At 44.7% G+C, this 17,293-nt stretch overlaps 1 long non-coding RNA gene across 2 annotated transcripts in view; it reads left to right on the top strand.

Annotated features, from left to right (window-relative positions):
• LOC130267432 (uncharacterized) overlaps window positions 1-17,293 on the top strand; it is a 30,423-nt gene that overhangs the window by 6,743 nt on the left and 6,387 nt on the right. Inside the window, exon 3 of one of the 2 annotated variants that reach the window (XR_008843190.1) lies at window positions 10,359-10,496. This is a non-coding gene — a long non-coding RNA (uncharacterized LOC130267432). Of the gene's footprint in view, window positions 1-10,358; window positions 11,210-17,293 lie in introns of those variants that run through there. The other variant, XR_008843189.1, reaches the window with a different exon arrangement.

Here is a 17,293-nt window from a genome sequence, read left to right as displayed (position 1 = left end):
AGTTACGTGCGCGGCCGGTCCCCATTGATATTCTTTGTGGCCTGAAAAACAGCTGTGCCCCCTACCATTAATTATACACTATACATTACAGGGGTCTCGGGTGTAACCGGATACTCAGCATTGGGACCAGATATTGGAGAATAAGATCAATGGGAATATCCAAGTAACTAATACAAAGGAAAAACCTATAAAAACATAAACATGCATTCATATACACAATCTAAAGAAAAGGTTGAGTATTTTTGTGAATATTTTGCTTTACTTTTTCGTGCACTGATTCCCAGTGATATCTGATTCTTTTTGTCCAGTCTTTCCTGTACTCGTCCAGCGTAGAGCTAGATCTCTAGATTCTCCCAAAATGAGTATTCGTGTATTTTCAATACAGATAGACTCCTCTGGAAGCAGATAAAAAAGGGTACTAAAAAAATTTAAAAAAAAGCAACTGGTGCTAGAAAGTTATACAGATTTGGAAATTACTTCTGTTTAAATATTGTAATCCTTCCAGTACTTATCAGCTGCTGTATGCTCCAGAGGAAGTTGTATAGTTCTTTCTAGTCTGACCACAGTGCCACCTCTGTCCATGTCAGGAACTGTCCTTAGAATGAGCAAATCCCCATAGTAAACCTTTCCGAACAGTTCCTGACACAGACAGAGGTGGCAGCAGAGAGCACTGTGGTCATATTTGAAAGAACTACACAACTTCCTCAGGAGCATACAGCATCTGATAAGGACTAGAAGGATTAAAGGGGTACTCCGCCGCTAGACATCTTATCCCCTATCCAAAGGATAGGGGATAAGATGTCTGATCGCGGGGGGTCCCGCTGCTGCTGCACCCGACATTCATTTAGAGCGTCAGGTGCAGCGCCGAAGCACTAGTCATGACCACGCCCACTCAATGCAAGTCTATGGGAGGGAGTGTGACGGCTGTCATGCCCCCTCCCGTAGACTTGCATTGAGGGGGCATGACCTTGACGTCACGAGCCTCCGCCCTGCATTGCCAGTCATCCAGCACAGAGCAAAGTTCACTCTGTGCACCGGATGTCTGGGGTGCCCGCAGCCGAGATTGCAGGGGTCCCCAGCGGATGGAACCCCTCGATCAGACATCTTATCCCCTATCCTTTGGATAGGGGATAAGATATCAAGGAGTGAAGTACCCCTTTAAGATTTCTAAACAGAAGAAATTTAGAAATCCTTATAACTTTGTGGCACCAGTTGATAAGAATTTTTTTTCCCTCTGGAGTACCCCTTTAATACTTATAGAAACAAAGATTGGAGCTTAATGAAATCTCACACCACCCCCACCCCTACCCCACACACCCCTGACCATATGTATACTGTAGAGAAGCCACCAGCCAGTGTTCAATTTCCCAGCAGCACGTCCAGAGGAGAAATGAGGCTTTAGGCAATTTTCCATCAAATAAATTGTCTGTCATGTGACGTGTAGATCTGCTGGGACCATCATAGAACAATAGGGTTAGCTTAAGTAGGAGGTCATCAATGAGTGTTCAAATTCCTGCAGTGCCTCCAGAGGGGAAATAAGGTATTACACAGTTTTCAATTCATGGGCTGGGATGTGATGTATGGACCTGCTGGCACCATCAGTGTGCAATCTGGAGATGCCTATACACATTCAGATTTGACTGAAACTGGTGGGATCCATTGCCATTAATCTGATGTAGGTATTTAGTTGTCTGACTAGACTCAAAATCTGCATCAGGGCCCTCCACCTTCCATATACCATTTATAACAGTGGTCCTATGGTTCAAGAGATTTTCTTCCATTGGAAATTGGGCTTGTACCTGTTATGACAACATACCACAATCCTTTTACCCACTGGCTCTATGTAGCCATGTACAGTATGCAAATGAGTATTGTTGTGCTGGTGCAAGGACCGCTAGGACCACTTAGTGGACGTCAGTTCTCTCTGCAGAGTTTAGAATCAGAATTTCCACAGCAATTGTGCAACAATGGGAGTCTGCAGCAACGGAGTTTCCAAGCTGAATTTTTCCATCAGATTCCGCTCAAAAATTCTGCCATGTGATTGGGTCTGTTGAGTTGTCCAAATTAAAATTCAATATATTCTCAGTTTTTTCCCTGAAAATGACCAATACTGGTGTCACTAGAATTGAGCGAATCTTCACTAAGAGCACAATCTATCAATAAATTGACTGTTGAATCATTCAGCCTTGTAAAATATTTTGATTCTCCAAAGAAGTCTCACTTTCAGTAAGACGTTTACAAGACTAAATTCATTTAATTCATTAGATTCGGGTTCGGAAAATCTTTCTGTCAATTTTTTCAACTCTAGTGGTCACCCAACCTTCCGAGACTCAAGAAGACAAGAATAAGTTCTGCTCACTACTGGTAGTAGGGATGTATCACTGCCAAATTAGGTCGATTTGCTATGAAAAACCCCTTAAAAAATGAGATTCAACCTCTATAGTAGATGAAATTGTAACGGTCATGGATGTGGATCCTCTAACCTGTGTGGTAGATGACATGGGCCGTATGGAGAGCGGAGTCTAAGGTGCCGTTGGTCTTCACCAGAGCCCGCCGCTACCCCCGATACGACTTGACCACACATATAGCTAGGCAAAGATGAGGTACAGAAGGGTAAGGCAGAGGCATGGTCAGACTTAGCAGAAGGTCAAGGCAGGCGACAAAGGTGCGTAGTCCAAAAATGTAGCGGAAGGGTCAATAAATTCAGGCAAGGCAACAGACAATAGGGAACGCTTAATCTCAGGCTAGGGGCACTGAAGATCCGGGAGGAGCTGCTTTATATAACATAGCAGTGGGACCAGGCATCAATCAGTGGTGCACGGGCCCTTTAAAATTCAGGCAGCTGGCGCGCGCACCCTAGGAGGTGGGGGCATGCGCTTCAGGAACCAGAGGGCCAAGTGGAGGCAGGTGAGAAGTGGGTCGCGATTCGCATGCAGACGCGTCCCGCATTGCGTATGGGGAGCGGAGTCTAAAGTGCCGTTGGTCTTCACCAGAGCCCACCGCAAGGCAAGATGGGCTTGCTGCGGCAGGCGACACCCAGGTCGCTACCCCCGATACGACTTTACCACACAGGTAGCTAGGCAAAGACGAGGTACAGAAGGGTAAGGCAGAGGCGTGGTCAGACTTAGCAGAAGGTCAAGGCAGGCAGCAAAGGTGCGTAGTCCAAAAATGTAGCGGAAGGGTCAATAAATACAGGCAAGGCAACAGACAATAGGGAACGCTTAATCTCAGGCTAGGGGCACTGAAGAACCCGCAGGGAGGAAAGGGAGGAGCTGCTTTATATAACATAGCAGTGGGACCAGGCACCAATCAATGGTGCACTGGCCCTTTAAAATCCAGGCAGCTGGCGCGCGCACCCTAGGAGGTGGGGGCATGCGCTTCGGGAACCAGAGGGCCAAGTGGAGGCAGGTGAGAAGCGGGTCGTGATTCGCATGCAGGCGCGTCCCGCGTTGCGAATCGCAGCCCGGACAGAAGAGCAGGGAGGTTAGCGCTCACGGTGAGGGAGCCGGACCAGAACGCTCATCGTAACAGAAATGGTGGTCATATGAGTTGTCATTCAACATCTGTAGGAAGTAGGAAAAAAAAGTTTACCAAAGAGCCAGACTCAGGAACTTATTTATCATCATTTTTTTCTGATTATTGTATTTTACATCAGATCTCAGATTGAAAGGATCTGATGACATTGAATTGGTGGCTGCATTTGAATGGAACTAATATCTTTATACGTAAACACGTCTATTTCAAGTCAGAGAAATCGTAAATAGAACAACTATTTTCAAAACATCTGCTGCTTGAATTAAGGCGTAGAAACCTTAGACCCGGATACTTTTAGCACAGGCTTCACGAGCTACTAGCTGGAAAGAAAATGTGGGTACCCACAGGAATTTATCAGAAAGGAAAGTGAAATGTTTTGGGGGCTTCCACACACCCACCACTTGTCGTTACTCTAAAATAGATGTCAACATGAATGTAGCCCGTAGAGGTAAATAGCAAAACACCTCAATCACACAACTCAGCAAGAGATTCCTTCCTAACACAGTCACAAGACGTCTTGAATTACAGTCAGCATCCTTCATGACAAAAGGATTATACAAAGTGGATGGTAGTTGTAAGGAGAAGGCTGGTACAACTGGGAAGTCCTTAAAGGGGTACTCCACCTCTAGAAATCTTAGCCCCTATCCTTATCGCCTCCCTGCTGCACCAGGTGTTCCTTTAGAGCTTCGGGTGCAGCGCCAGAGGCTTGTGACATCACAGCCACACCCCCTAAATGCTAATCTATGGGAGGAGGCGTGACGGCCATCACGCCCCCTCCCATAGACTTGCATTGAGGGGGCGTGGCCATGATGTCACGAGCAGCGTATGACCGTGACGTTACGAGCCTCAGCCCCGCATCGCCAGTCATCCGGCACGAAGCAAAGTTCGCTCCGTGCACCAGATATCTGGGGTGCCGCAGCCGAGATCATGGGGCTCCCCAGTGACAGAACCCCCGCAATCAAACATCTTATCCCCTATCCTTTGGATAGGGGATAAGATGTCTAGGGGCGGAGTACCCCTATAAGACAATTGTCTTTGGCCAAAAGTTCCTCCAAGACTGATATCTAGTTGTTTAATAGCGGGGATCATCACCAGTGACATACATCGAAGTGCGGGAACCCCATGGCAAAGAGTAAAATAAGCTCCCATTATGATGCCAAGTTTATCACCCAGGATAGAAGGGATTGTTGTTTGTTCCCTTCTTCACCTCCTTTCGTAAACTTTTGCCAATTCCTCACCTGGGTAACAATGTAGTTACTCTGGAATGAGAAGTCCTCAACAAGTTCTTGCCACCCAATAGTAAAGGTGATAGAACTAACTAGGTTTAAACAACCTCTTTTCAATAGTGGCTGCGTGGTCAGCTTCTCTGGTATATACTCCCTTGATCCTCACAAGGCCTTCAATATAGTCACTGGCCTAACTGTATCCATTGACAGAGCGGAGGAGCTTGAATCCATGGCCCAAAGGGTTCATTCGTCCAGTTGTGCATTTTTCCTTCCTATAAGGGTTGTAGAAGTGGGAACTCCATCTCTAACCCTAAAAAATGCACCAATTACAACTCAATAGGTACACTCAAAAGCATAACAATTATGGATGGAGATCATCCTAGCTGATCACAAGGATATACATACCATAGTGGCAGGCCATGCTGCTGCTATGGGGCCCTTGAAGAGGGGGGCAAAGCCCCAGCTGGTCGGGGTCCTTTTTTTTTTCTAAAAAAAATATGCATAACTCCTCTATCTAGTTATCTGCATTGTCAGGAATTTACCAGTGGGCCATGTAACGCAAATGGACACAAAAAACAGACCTTTCTGTCCTGGGGGCAAAATTAGACAACGTAGTAAGGGACCAGTTTCTACCTTATCTGTTGACCCCCTTCTATCTGGATAAATAAAGATACCACTGTACCCTAAAATGTATGGTATAACAGTATGAAGGAGGGTTGAACCCAATGGGTTGTACAGAATATTGGTTGATAGTTGACCATATTTTGCACATTTTCGAGCAATTTATAGTTTTCTTCGCCATCAGTATGGTGGACTACAATGAGCTGTGAGCATTGACAATGCCTCAAACCAAAATGACCCAATAGAACTAAGTTCTAAAACATTTACAAGACTTAAAGCAGGATAAAGTAATGAAATGCAGCACACGTAACATCATAGAACTGGTTTGAACTCTCCTCGAAACCCTGGAAAGTTTCATTTCACCAATGCCATAAATAAAGATTAAATAAGACAAGACGACAAGACTGCACCACAAATTGCATATGTTAGAAAGGAACAGGCATGGGTGTTTGGCATATGGCAATATGGCATTTGGCAACATGATACCTATCAGTTGGAAAACAACAGCCCAATGTTTTTGGAAACAGGTTGACCACAAAAGGAAGAAATCAAGTGTCCAGCTGGTTGTGTAATTTTATTGCAAAATCATTGTTGCCTAACTACTTAGGAGAAACCATGATGGGCCACCACCCACTCTATGGGTGTTGGTGGAATATAAATTATGTGGCAGAAATGGCAATTATAATGTCATTCTTTAAAAAGAAATTGAGTATTCCCGTCCACGAGAGTTACAGTAGCCAAAAAGTTTCGTCAATTTTCAAGTAATATCCTAAATAGATCAAATTCCCTAGAAACTGAAAAAAGACACAAGAAATTGGAGCCCCCTTTGATCTAATGTCCTATATGAATCTCTTTATCTAACAAAGGAAGAATGTTCATATACATACCAGATATATATACCGTATTTTTCGCCGTATAAGACGCACTTTTTCTTCCCCAAAACTGGGGGGGAAAAGTCGGTGCATCTTATACGGCGAATACACCCCTATCGCGGCGGTCCCTGCGGCCATCAACGGCCGGGACCCGCGGCTAATACAGGACATCACCGATCGCGGTGATGCCCTGTATTAACCCTTCAGATGCGGCGATCAAAGCTGACCGCCGCGTCTGAAGGGAAAGTGACACTAACCCGGCTGTTCAGTCGGGCTGTTCGGGACTGCGGCGATCTCACCGCGGCGGTCCCGAACAGCCCGACTGAATAGCCGGGTTAGTGCTTACAGGACACCGGGAGGGACCTTACCTACCTCCTTGGTGTCTTCTCCGTTCAGGGATCCCCTGTATGGCCGGCGCTCTCCTTCCTCGTCATCACGTCGCGTACGTGTGTCGGTGTGCGTAACAACGTGATGGCGGCGATGGAAAGCGAGGATACCCGGCCGGCAGCAGAGACGTTCTGGAGCAACGGGGACACGGCGACAGCGATGGAGCGACATCCAGGGCAGCGGTGACGGGTCCGGAGCGGCGGGGACACGGGAGTATTACCTCCTATGCAGTGGTCTTCAATCTGCGGACCGTTGGCTGTCCGGGCATGCTGGGAGTTGTAGTTTTGCAACATCTGGAGGTCCGCAGGTTGAAGACCACTATTGGCTTCAAAATCTTTATTTTTTTAGATTTTGCACCTATAAATTGGGTGCGTCTTATACGCCGGTGCGTCCTATAGGGCGAAAAATACACTACCAAAAATCATCGCATAGGACATAGAATATGACTCATCGTCGCTTTATATAAAAGTCTTCATGAAACAATCTCTGAAAATAATGTTACTGTCGCATTCCTTACATTTTTACACTGCTAGACATAGAATATGAGTAACACTTCACAATAGTCCCTATGAAAGGGCGGAGGTGGCAATGAGTTTTGTAAAAGAAACGATTAGGGCTTGGTCCTGTTAGTAGCAAAGTATTTTCTGGATCTCTAGTGTACCATGTAAAATTGGAGAAGGGACTGTGAAAAATATAGTCCTAAAGAGTGATTGCATTGTGAGCAGTGGGGTACTCCATAAAAAAAGGATTTAAATGAGCCCTCATTATATTGCTGCCCCAACAGAATTTTTTAGGGCCTGCTTTCTTTTCTATGACCCAAGGGACGACCAATCAGGGCTTGATTCCTCTAGGCCTCTAGCAGTTCCAGAGCTCTCAATAAATTGCCTACCCTCTAATAATAATAAAAATGAGATGGCTCCGCTCATTCCATACAAGTCTACACAGTAAAGCTAAAAATTAGCTATAGAAAGCAGGAAGTATTAGCCTATTGTGACTGCTCTGGTGGCCAATGTAAAAACAGCGACTTAGGTTATTCAGTTTCCAAAATTATTTGACTCCTTCTGTGTCATTGAATTGCCTGCCCCCTAATAAGAATGAGCTGACTTTGCTCATTCTGTCCCAGTCTACACAGTAAAAAAAAAAAAAAAAGCAGCTCTAGAAGCAAATATAAAAACTGTGATATTTCATGATTTTCTTTTTTTGTGCACATAGTAATAGGGTATTTTTTCATGATACATTCCTTTTTACACTACAATGCATATTTGGTTAGTGTCTTCATAAACATGTATTAACAAGGTTAAACACTTTTGCACTTTTGAAAAGAGAGAGGAGGGGGGGTTACAGAGCAGCCTGCAGTGATTGGGCGAAGAGACCCAGCACAGCACAGCAGACTCAGGGAGGAGTGAATGCATGGTGAATGAGGACGAGCAGTGGGTGTCATAATCATTGAGCAGCAGAAGAGAGGGATTTGTGAGCCAAATACAGAAACTAGACATATAAAGCATTTGCGTGGCCTAGTTAGTACCACATAAAAAGCATGATTTTTTTTCTGTGATATGACAGGTACACTTTAAAAGACTATGGACACCTTCAAATGAATTTAGGTATTATTGAATTGTACTTAATTTGGTGTAAAAGAAAGCAATTTTTCTTATAGCATTTCATAAAAAGAATTTCCTCTGCTTTGCAGGCAGCTCCTTCCCGTCCACAGTAAAACATGTCATAGTCTGTAGTCCACTTTCTCCTCTCCTGAACTATCATCTCAGATGAGTAAGGGACTCCTATATGCAGCGTCCCACTAGAATCACTGTGTGGTTGGGTGCCATCTGACTGGTGCCATGTTATGGATAAGTTGTCATGAACGGATGGGCAGGGAGACGTGAGCCCTAAATGACGGATAGTCAACTTGGAGCCGATCCCTTCCTTGCACTAAAGTGCATTGGCGTTAAAGTCAACTAAACAAACAGAACTGTACATATCGGGGACAAGTCAGGAACATAACGGAACCAACAAACAGATATGTAAATGCAAACAAGGCAGGATATAGCATACTAACATACAGTTCAGAAACCGGGATAAAGATTAAGGGCAGATATGAATAATATGAACAAGACTAGATATGAAGATAAGTTTACAGCGGGCAAAACCAGGAGATACAGGGGATGAACAGGTTAAATGAATGTCAGAACACTAAATGGGTCAGAAAATCAAGAGCACTGTTCACACCTGACTCAGAACAAGGAACACACTGGACACCTCACTCCAAGCATGGAGGGACATCAATACCAAAGCCAAATAGGCTCCTAGTTAGCGGGAACACTCCCCAGTGTGAACAGGATACTAGCCTAGGAGGAAACAAAAATCCTAAATACAAGCAAACACGGGTACAGATACGAGACTCCCTCACTCCTAGATAGACAGATTAGCACAAGGCTCAGAACAGGATTCTATCCTTGGAGATCCAGGATCAAACAAGGTCAAAACAGGACTGACAAAACGCAGTGTGAATACAGACTAAGGCAACACAAAGCAAACGCAGAACAAACATACAAGAAAACTAAAACCTGACAAATGTACTAAAACAAAGAAGGATTAAATCTATACATCTAACAGGACAGATAACCATGGTTAAAACTCAGGATATGTGCACAGAAAGAAATAGTGAACATAATGCAAACATGGTCAGAATACAGGTCTATTTAACAACCTAGAACAACAACTGAAGAGGTCTTATATATCCTCCCAGTGCTGAAGTCAAGAAGGTTAACACTTCCCATTCCAGGGAAAATTAACACATATATAGGTATGTTAGCAGGAAGAAGATATTATTTCACTGAAAGAGTAATAGAAGCTTTAAACAAAATACCAGCAGATATGGTTGGTAAGTCCTCAGTAAGTGAATGTAATAAATGAATACCTATACAGTGACCCCTCGACCTACGATGGCCCCGACATACGATCATTTCAACATACAATGACCTCTCAGAGGCCATCGCATGTTGAAGGCAGCATCAACATACGATGCTTTTGTATATCAGGGCCATCGCATAAATGGCTATCCGGCAGCGCAGACTGCTTCAGCTGCCATCAGATAGCCGTTTACGGTGCCCCGTGTGGTCCGCTGACGATCACTTACCTGTCCTCGGGGCTCCGGCGCGTCCTCTTCAGGATCCCCTGCATCACCGGCGCTCTCCATCATCGTCATCACGTCGCTGCGCACGCCGTCCCGTCATCCAATAGGAACGGCGTGCGTAGCGACGTGATGGCGGCGACGGAGAGCGAGGATGCCGGGGATGCAGAGGCCTTGCCGGAGCGTCGGGGACACCCCGGGCACGTTGGCGACAGCGATGGAAGGCGACATCCCGGGCAGCGGTGACGGTCCGGATCGGCGGGGACAGGTGAGTACAACTTCCTCTAACAGTGGTCTACAACCATGCGGACCTCCAGATGTTGCAAAACTACAACACCCAGCATGCCCGGACAGCCAACGGCTGTCCGGGCATGCTGGGTGTTGTAGTTTTGCAACATCTGGAGGTCCGCAGGTTGTAGACCACTGTCCTATACTTTACATTGCACGGATCCCTCAACATACGATGGTTTCAACAAACGATGGTCCGTTTGGAACGGATTACCATCATATGTTGAGGGACCACTGTACTATGATATTAGGAAAAAATACACGACTAGATGAACAAGAGGTTTTTTCTGTTTCCTCTAGGTCCCTGATGAGATGCTGACCCCAAGGACCCAGAAATTCAGTGTATTTTGGGAGAAAAACTGTGAGCAAGTGCTGGATTTCCCATCCCGGTCTGTAAGGGGCTCTGGCTTCATGTTTCATACTAAATATGATTCTTTTGTAAGCATTACCCTTCTTTAACCAGTTGGCACTGCAGCTATTTGGGGCTTTAAAATGATGTACTGCCTGGACTTCTTTTATTGATTAGAGTCAGATACTAAAAGTTCTTATTTTATCATTGTCATTTCTGTAAAGGAGATATCTTATGGATAAAAACTTATCCCCACTTCTCATATATCTCTATGGGAGAGCCGTTCGACTATTTTCGGCTATCCCATAGAGATATATGGAGGGGGGGTGGCGGCCCCTGCTTCTGACAGGAGTCGTGGCGTGCTGCTCCCGGGAAGTGCGGGGGCTCCATACAGGAGATCTCGGGGGGCCCCCTGAAATCTAAAACGTATTCCCTACCCGCAGGACTACATTTTCTGTACACTATTATGAGGGCAGCCATCTTGCCTGAGCTGTTTTTAACAGAATTTAGAGATATGCTTTAAAGCAGGCTACATGGACATAGGGAACAATAGACAGTAGCTGTACCATTATCATAAATGAGGTTTCTGGTCATGCTCTGTGACCTTTAAAAAGGTCACTCCACAGGGAGGGGGAGACTGAGCTGTGAGCTTTATCTATAGTCTTCTCTATCTACTGGAGTCACCTTTCATCACAGACAGAACAGAAAGTCCCAGCTTTTTACGCTCATTAGTCAGGATAAAAGCTGTAAAATGATTATTTTAAAATATAGATAGTAAAAAATCAGCAATTTAATTATTTATTTATTTTAAATGCGGTTAACATTAAAACATGGCTTGTTTTCAGCAGCTATATTTTTATTGATAGCATTTTAGGGTGACTTTTAAATAAAATAAGTTTGCTTGGTAGGTCTGCATGTTTGTCCACAATATTGAAATCTCACAGAATATACACTGCTCAAAAAAATAAAGGGAACACTAAGATAACACATCCTAGATCTAAATGAATGAACTAATCGTATGAAATACTTTCGTCTTTACATAGATGAATGCGCTGACAACCAAATCACACAAAAATTATCAATGGAAATCAAATGTATCAACCCATGGAGGTCTGGATATGGAGTCACACTCAAAATCACAGTGGAAAACCACACTACAGGCTGATCCAACTTTATGTAATGTCCTTAAAACAAGTCACAATGAGGCTCAGTAGTGTGTGTGGCCTCCACGTGCCCGTAAGACCTCCCTACAATGCCTGGGCATGCTCCTGATGAGGTGGAGGATGGTCTCCTGAGGGATGTCCTCCCAGACCTGGACTAAAGCATCCGCCAACTCCTGGACAGTCTGTAGTGGATGGAGCGAGACATGATGTCCCAGATGTGCTCAATCGGATTCAGGTCTGGGGAACGGTCGGGCCAGTCCATAGCATCAATGCCTTCCTCTTGCAGGAACTGCTGACACACTCCAGGCACATGAGGTCTAGCATTGACTTCCATTATGAGGAGCCCAGGGCCAACCACACCAGCATAAAGGGGTCTGAGGATCTCATCTCAGTACCTAATGGCAGTCAGGCTACCTCTGGCAAGCACATGGAGGGCTGCGTGCCCCCCCCCCCCCCAAAGAAATCCCACCCCACACCATTACTGACCCACCGCCAAATCGGTCATGCTGGAGGATGTTGCAGGCAGCAGAACGTTCTCCACGGCATCTCCAGACTCACATCTGTCACATGTGCTCAGTGTGAACCTGCTTTCATCTATGAAGAGCACAGGGCGCCAGTGGCGAATTTGCCAATCTTGATGTTCTCTGGCAAATGCCAAACGTCCTGCACAGTGTTGGGCTGTAAGCACAACCCTCACCTGTGGATGTCGGGCCCTCATACCACCCTCATGGAGTCTGTTTCTGACCATTTGAGTGGACACATGCACATTTGTGGCCTGCTGGAGGTCATTTTGCAGGGCTCTGGCAGTGCTCCTCCTGCTCCTCCTTGCACAAAAGCAGAGGTAGCGGTCCTGCTGCTGGGTTGTTGCCCTCCTACAGCCTCCTCCACGTCTCCTGATGTACTGGCCTGTCTCCTGGCAGTGCCTCCTCCACGTCTCCTGATGTACTGGCCTGTCTCCTGGTAGCGCCTCCCTGCTCTGGACACTACGCTGACAGACACAGCAAACCTTCTTGCCACAGCTCGCATTGATGTGCCCTCCTGGATGAGCTGCACTACCTGAGTCAATTGTGTGGGTTGTAGACTCCGTCTCATGCTACCACTAGAGTGAAAGCACCGCCAGCATTCAAAAGTGACCAAAACATCAGCCAGGAAGCATAGGAACTGAGAAGTGGTTTGTGGTCACCACCTGCAGAACCACTCCTTTATTGGGGGGTGTCTTGCTAATTGCCTATAATTTCTACCTGTTGTCTGTTCCATTTGCACAACAGCATGTGAAATTGATTGTCAATCAGTGTTGCTTCCTGAGTGGACAGTGGGATTTCACAGAAGTGTCATTGACTTGGAGTTACATTGTGTTGTTTTTTTATTTAACTGTTTATTTATCGTTTTATCAAGACAATTTTCAATTCAGTAAAATAGAAAAATAAAAATAACAAAGAAAGAAAAATCTTGCAGCAGCCAGAATAGAGTTCATTGTCAAAGCGTATTTGCAATATTGTAACATGAACCCTACAACTAGGTAGCTTGAAGCAATTGCCATGTTTCTATAGGAATTGAGTTGCAGATTTATAGATTGTCTACAATACATTCAAATCCGTGAGTTAGGTAGGAACATAGCAATCTATATTATTTTGGTTACATTGTGTTGTTTAGATGTTCCCTTTATTTTTTTGAGCAGTGTGTTAAACTAATATGTAAAAACTGAGGTGCTTGTAATACTATTATTATTACAAGATATTTTTTACTGCCCCTCAAGGAGCAGTTTTTTTTAGCAAGGGGGGGGGGGGGGGGTGAGGAGCAATTCTGCAATTTTTTTGGCTTTCTGTTTTTTTGGGTTCAGTGACATTAAGTGACATGAACTTTATTCGGTAGGTCACTATGGTAGTGGCAATACCTTTAATGTCCTTTTTTTTATATATGATTTGCTGTTTTTGCACAGTAAATTATTGTTTTATTCTTTATCTTTGTGTCATCATACTCTGTCCCCAAAAAACTTTTTTTTCCCTATAAGCGGAGCTTGTTTTTTTTTTTTTACAATGCATGCTGTAGTTTTTATTAGTGCTTTGACTGAACATATAGGGGGGAGATTTATCAAAACCTGTCCAGAGGAAAAGTTGCCCAGTTGCCCATAGCAACCAATCAGATCGCTTCTTTCATTTTTAACAAGGCCTCTGCAAAATGAAAGAAGCGAGCTGATTGGTTGCTATGGGCAACTGGGCAACTTTTCCTTTGCACTGGTTTTGATAAATCTCCCCACTAGTCTGTCTATGTAAGGCTGGGTTCACACAGTGTAAAACTTTTTTTAATGCATATGCAATCAGTGTATATGTGGCTACATTTTCTGGGGAATGGGCGCATAAACTTAAAGGGGTAAAAACATTTGATCCCCTATTCAAAGGATAGGGGATAAGATGTCTGATCGCGGGGGGGGGGGGGGGGGGGCGCTGCTGAGACCCCCCGCGATCTCCCTGAAGCACCCGCATTCTATGCGGGTGCTGAATCTCCAGTTTCGGAAACCTCCGGGTTTCCGGGACTGGGGACATCACGCCACACCACGCCCCTTCATTCATGTCTATGGGAGGGGGCATGACACCCCCTCCATTCATGTCTATGGGAGAGGGCATGACACCCCCTCCATTCATGTCTATGGGAGGGGGCATGACACCCCCTCCATTCATGTCTATAGTAGGGGGCATGACACCTCCTCCATTCATGTCTATGAGAGGGGGCATGACACCCCTCCATTCATGTCTATGGGAGAGGGAGTGACACCCCCTCCATTCATGTCTATGGGAGGGGGCATGACACCCCCTCCATTCCTGTTCATGGTAGGTGGCATGACACCCCCTCCATTCATGTCTATGAGAGGGGGCATGACACCCCCTCCATTCATGTCTAAGGGACGGGGCATGACACCCCTCCATTCATGTCTATGGGAGAGGGAGTGACACCCCCTCCATTCATGTCAATGGGAGGGGGCATGACACCCCCTCCATTCATGTCTATGGGAGAGGGCATGACACCCCCTCCATTCATGTCTATGGGAGAGGGCATGACACCTCCTCCATTCATGTCTATGGGAGGGGGCATGACACCCCCTCCATTCATGTCTATGGGAGAGGGCATGACACCCCCTCCATTCATGTCTATGGGAGGGGGCATGACACCCCCTCCATTCATGTCTATGGGAGGGGGTGTGACAGCCGCCACGCCCCCTCCCATAGACATGAATGGAGGGGGCGTGGCGTGACATCACGTCCCCAGCCCCGGAAACCCGGAGGTTTCCATAACTGGAGATTCAGCACTTGCATAGAATGCGGGTGCTGCAGGGAGATGGCGGGGGGTCTCAGCAGCAGGCTCCCTGCGATCAGACACCTTATCCCCTATCCAAAGGAATAACCCTTTAAATATGCACCAAAAATGTTACATTCTGTGCACCCAGCCTAACACATGGACATGTTGGGTCCTCCAGGGCAGGAGATTCTCTTTGCAGCCACTTTCCATTCTGACCAATAGATGAGGATGCTGATCAGGGAACATTGCTGTACTATTCCCGAATTCTCTCATTTGAAATGGATTTTCTAAACCAATAAGTCTCCCTAAAGAAAAGTTCTCTATATGTTTTAATCCAAGACGTTCCCAATGAGGACATACCCGTCCTATGTCTTACAATGCGAAAATAAATGTGCTCTTTCAGTCCTAAATCAGAAACGTGTGCATTTGATATCCTTTTAATACAGTGATTCTCATATCTAATAATACCCTGCCATGATGGGCGCACATTCCATGAAGTATATTTAGATTCCTATGGTTGCACATGCCGGCGCCATACGTCTTTAAGATCACAAATAATAGAAAAACTGGAGACCCCATTCAGCTATGAAAATAATCCGTCTCTTTGTAGACCGAAGGAGGATATTGGAGAAGATGATTCCTTGTTGGGTTCACATGTTCTGTGGATAATACTGTGTATAGTGAGAAATGCTTTACTATAATTGTTATACGGTACTGTTATTATCTTCAGAGCTGAAGTTAGGTACAGATGCGTAAGCTTTCTTTTACGTGTGGCAAACACTCAGTTTTCTGCCCCATCCCGGTGTCTAAATAACCTGACCAGAACAAAATGACTTGTTGGTGCCCCTTTGCCACCAGCCTCATGGTTACACCCAGCACCAAGGGCCCAGTAGCCCCCGCTACCACCTTAAAGCTAATCATTTTTAGGAGCATTCAAGTAAAGTTCCCTAGAAGTCAACATATCAGCCAACTTTGTATGCAATTGTAACATCACCCGGACATTTTTGGGTCAAGATCGACTATTCGTCCACCATGATGGGTCCTGCTTCTCTCCAATCTTCATTCTTGACTCTCTCGGGGAACAGACCAGGCCGGGCTTGGACTTTTACTCTGAGGGTGGTTTATATCAAAGATCAAACTGGACCTCCTATTATGAAGCCAAGTTTTGCCCCAAATTGGTCTCGAAAGTGATGTTTTTGATACACCAAGTACAACATTGTATTTTCTGAGATGAAGGAGCCTGAGGGGATTTATCGAATAATAGTAATTTATACTAGCTGGTCTTACTATTCAGAATTAGGACCCCTCCTATTTCCCCCTTTTCGTTTAGGGAATTTAGTTTACATTGACCCATTTAAATTATTATTTTGACATAGCAATAGCCAGAACACAACATAATAGGAAACAATAAAAGCCTCAGAGGAATAATTTATTGAAATTAGCTTTATGACAACATGTATACATCATATTTACATGATAACTGCGTCAAAACTACAAAAACAATCCTAATGTATAAATTACTTCTGTCATTACAACAGTAACAAAAAATTCCCCTTAAATATAGCACTTTCTTTTAAAAGAAATTAAAAATACAAACAAACATGAAGTACAGGCACTTAGGAAAAACATTGTTATAAGGCTTAAGATTCCAACGCACGTCGTCAATACTAATAATGCGCCAAAATGTTCTCAGCAGATGAACAAAACATTTCTGAAAAGTTGTGAAATAGTTAAGTTGAGATGCTGCACATATCAACCAATCCCATTACCACTTTTTTTTTTGTCTGAACTATACAGACGCAATCTTATAGTAGCGGTGATGCCACTTTTAAAACGGCCGGAGTCCATATTGTTTGTAAATAGAAGCAGCAATCTGACTGATTCATATGGGTCTAGTCTCAACCTTGTGGAAAGCAAGAGGACAACCAATGTGGAGACGATCCCCGATGTACCACTTCTGGTAAGTGAACCGGCATAGCCCCATAGCTTTCCCAATGCTTTAAAGTTGTACCTGTCGTCAACAAAAACTTTTTAGATAATGTAGATAATTCCATTAGATGTATATTTGTAATATACATTGGTTACAAAATTTGTATATATGTGTCCCAGCAGCTCTTGTTTATGTGTCTCTATGAGGAGTCCAAATACAGGAAGTGATGGTGGACAAGCAGGGCTCTGTGCAGTGATGCTCTATGACACGCCCCTTGGATCACACAGCAGGATGATTGACAAGCCAGGAGCCTGCACAGAGCCCTGCTTGTCCTGCCCTCACTTCCTGTTTTTGGACTCCTTATAGAGACACACAGACAATAGCTGCAGGGACAGCATTTTTTCACCCAAAAATATACACATTTTTTAATCAATTTATATTACAAATATACATATAATGGTCTTATCTACATTATATAAAAAGTTTTTGTTTGCGACAG

Source organism: Hyla sarda, chromosome 4, assembly GCF_029499605.1.
Source record: "Hyla sarda isolate aHylSar1 chromosome 4, aHylSar1.hap1, whole genome shotgun sequence".
NCBI classification, from domain to species: Eukaryota; Metazoa; Chordata; class Amphibia; order Anura; family Hylidae; genus Hyla; species Hyla sarda.
This window is presented reverse-complemented; position numbering and strand designations above follow the sequence as displayed.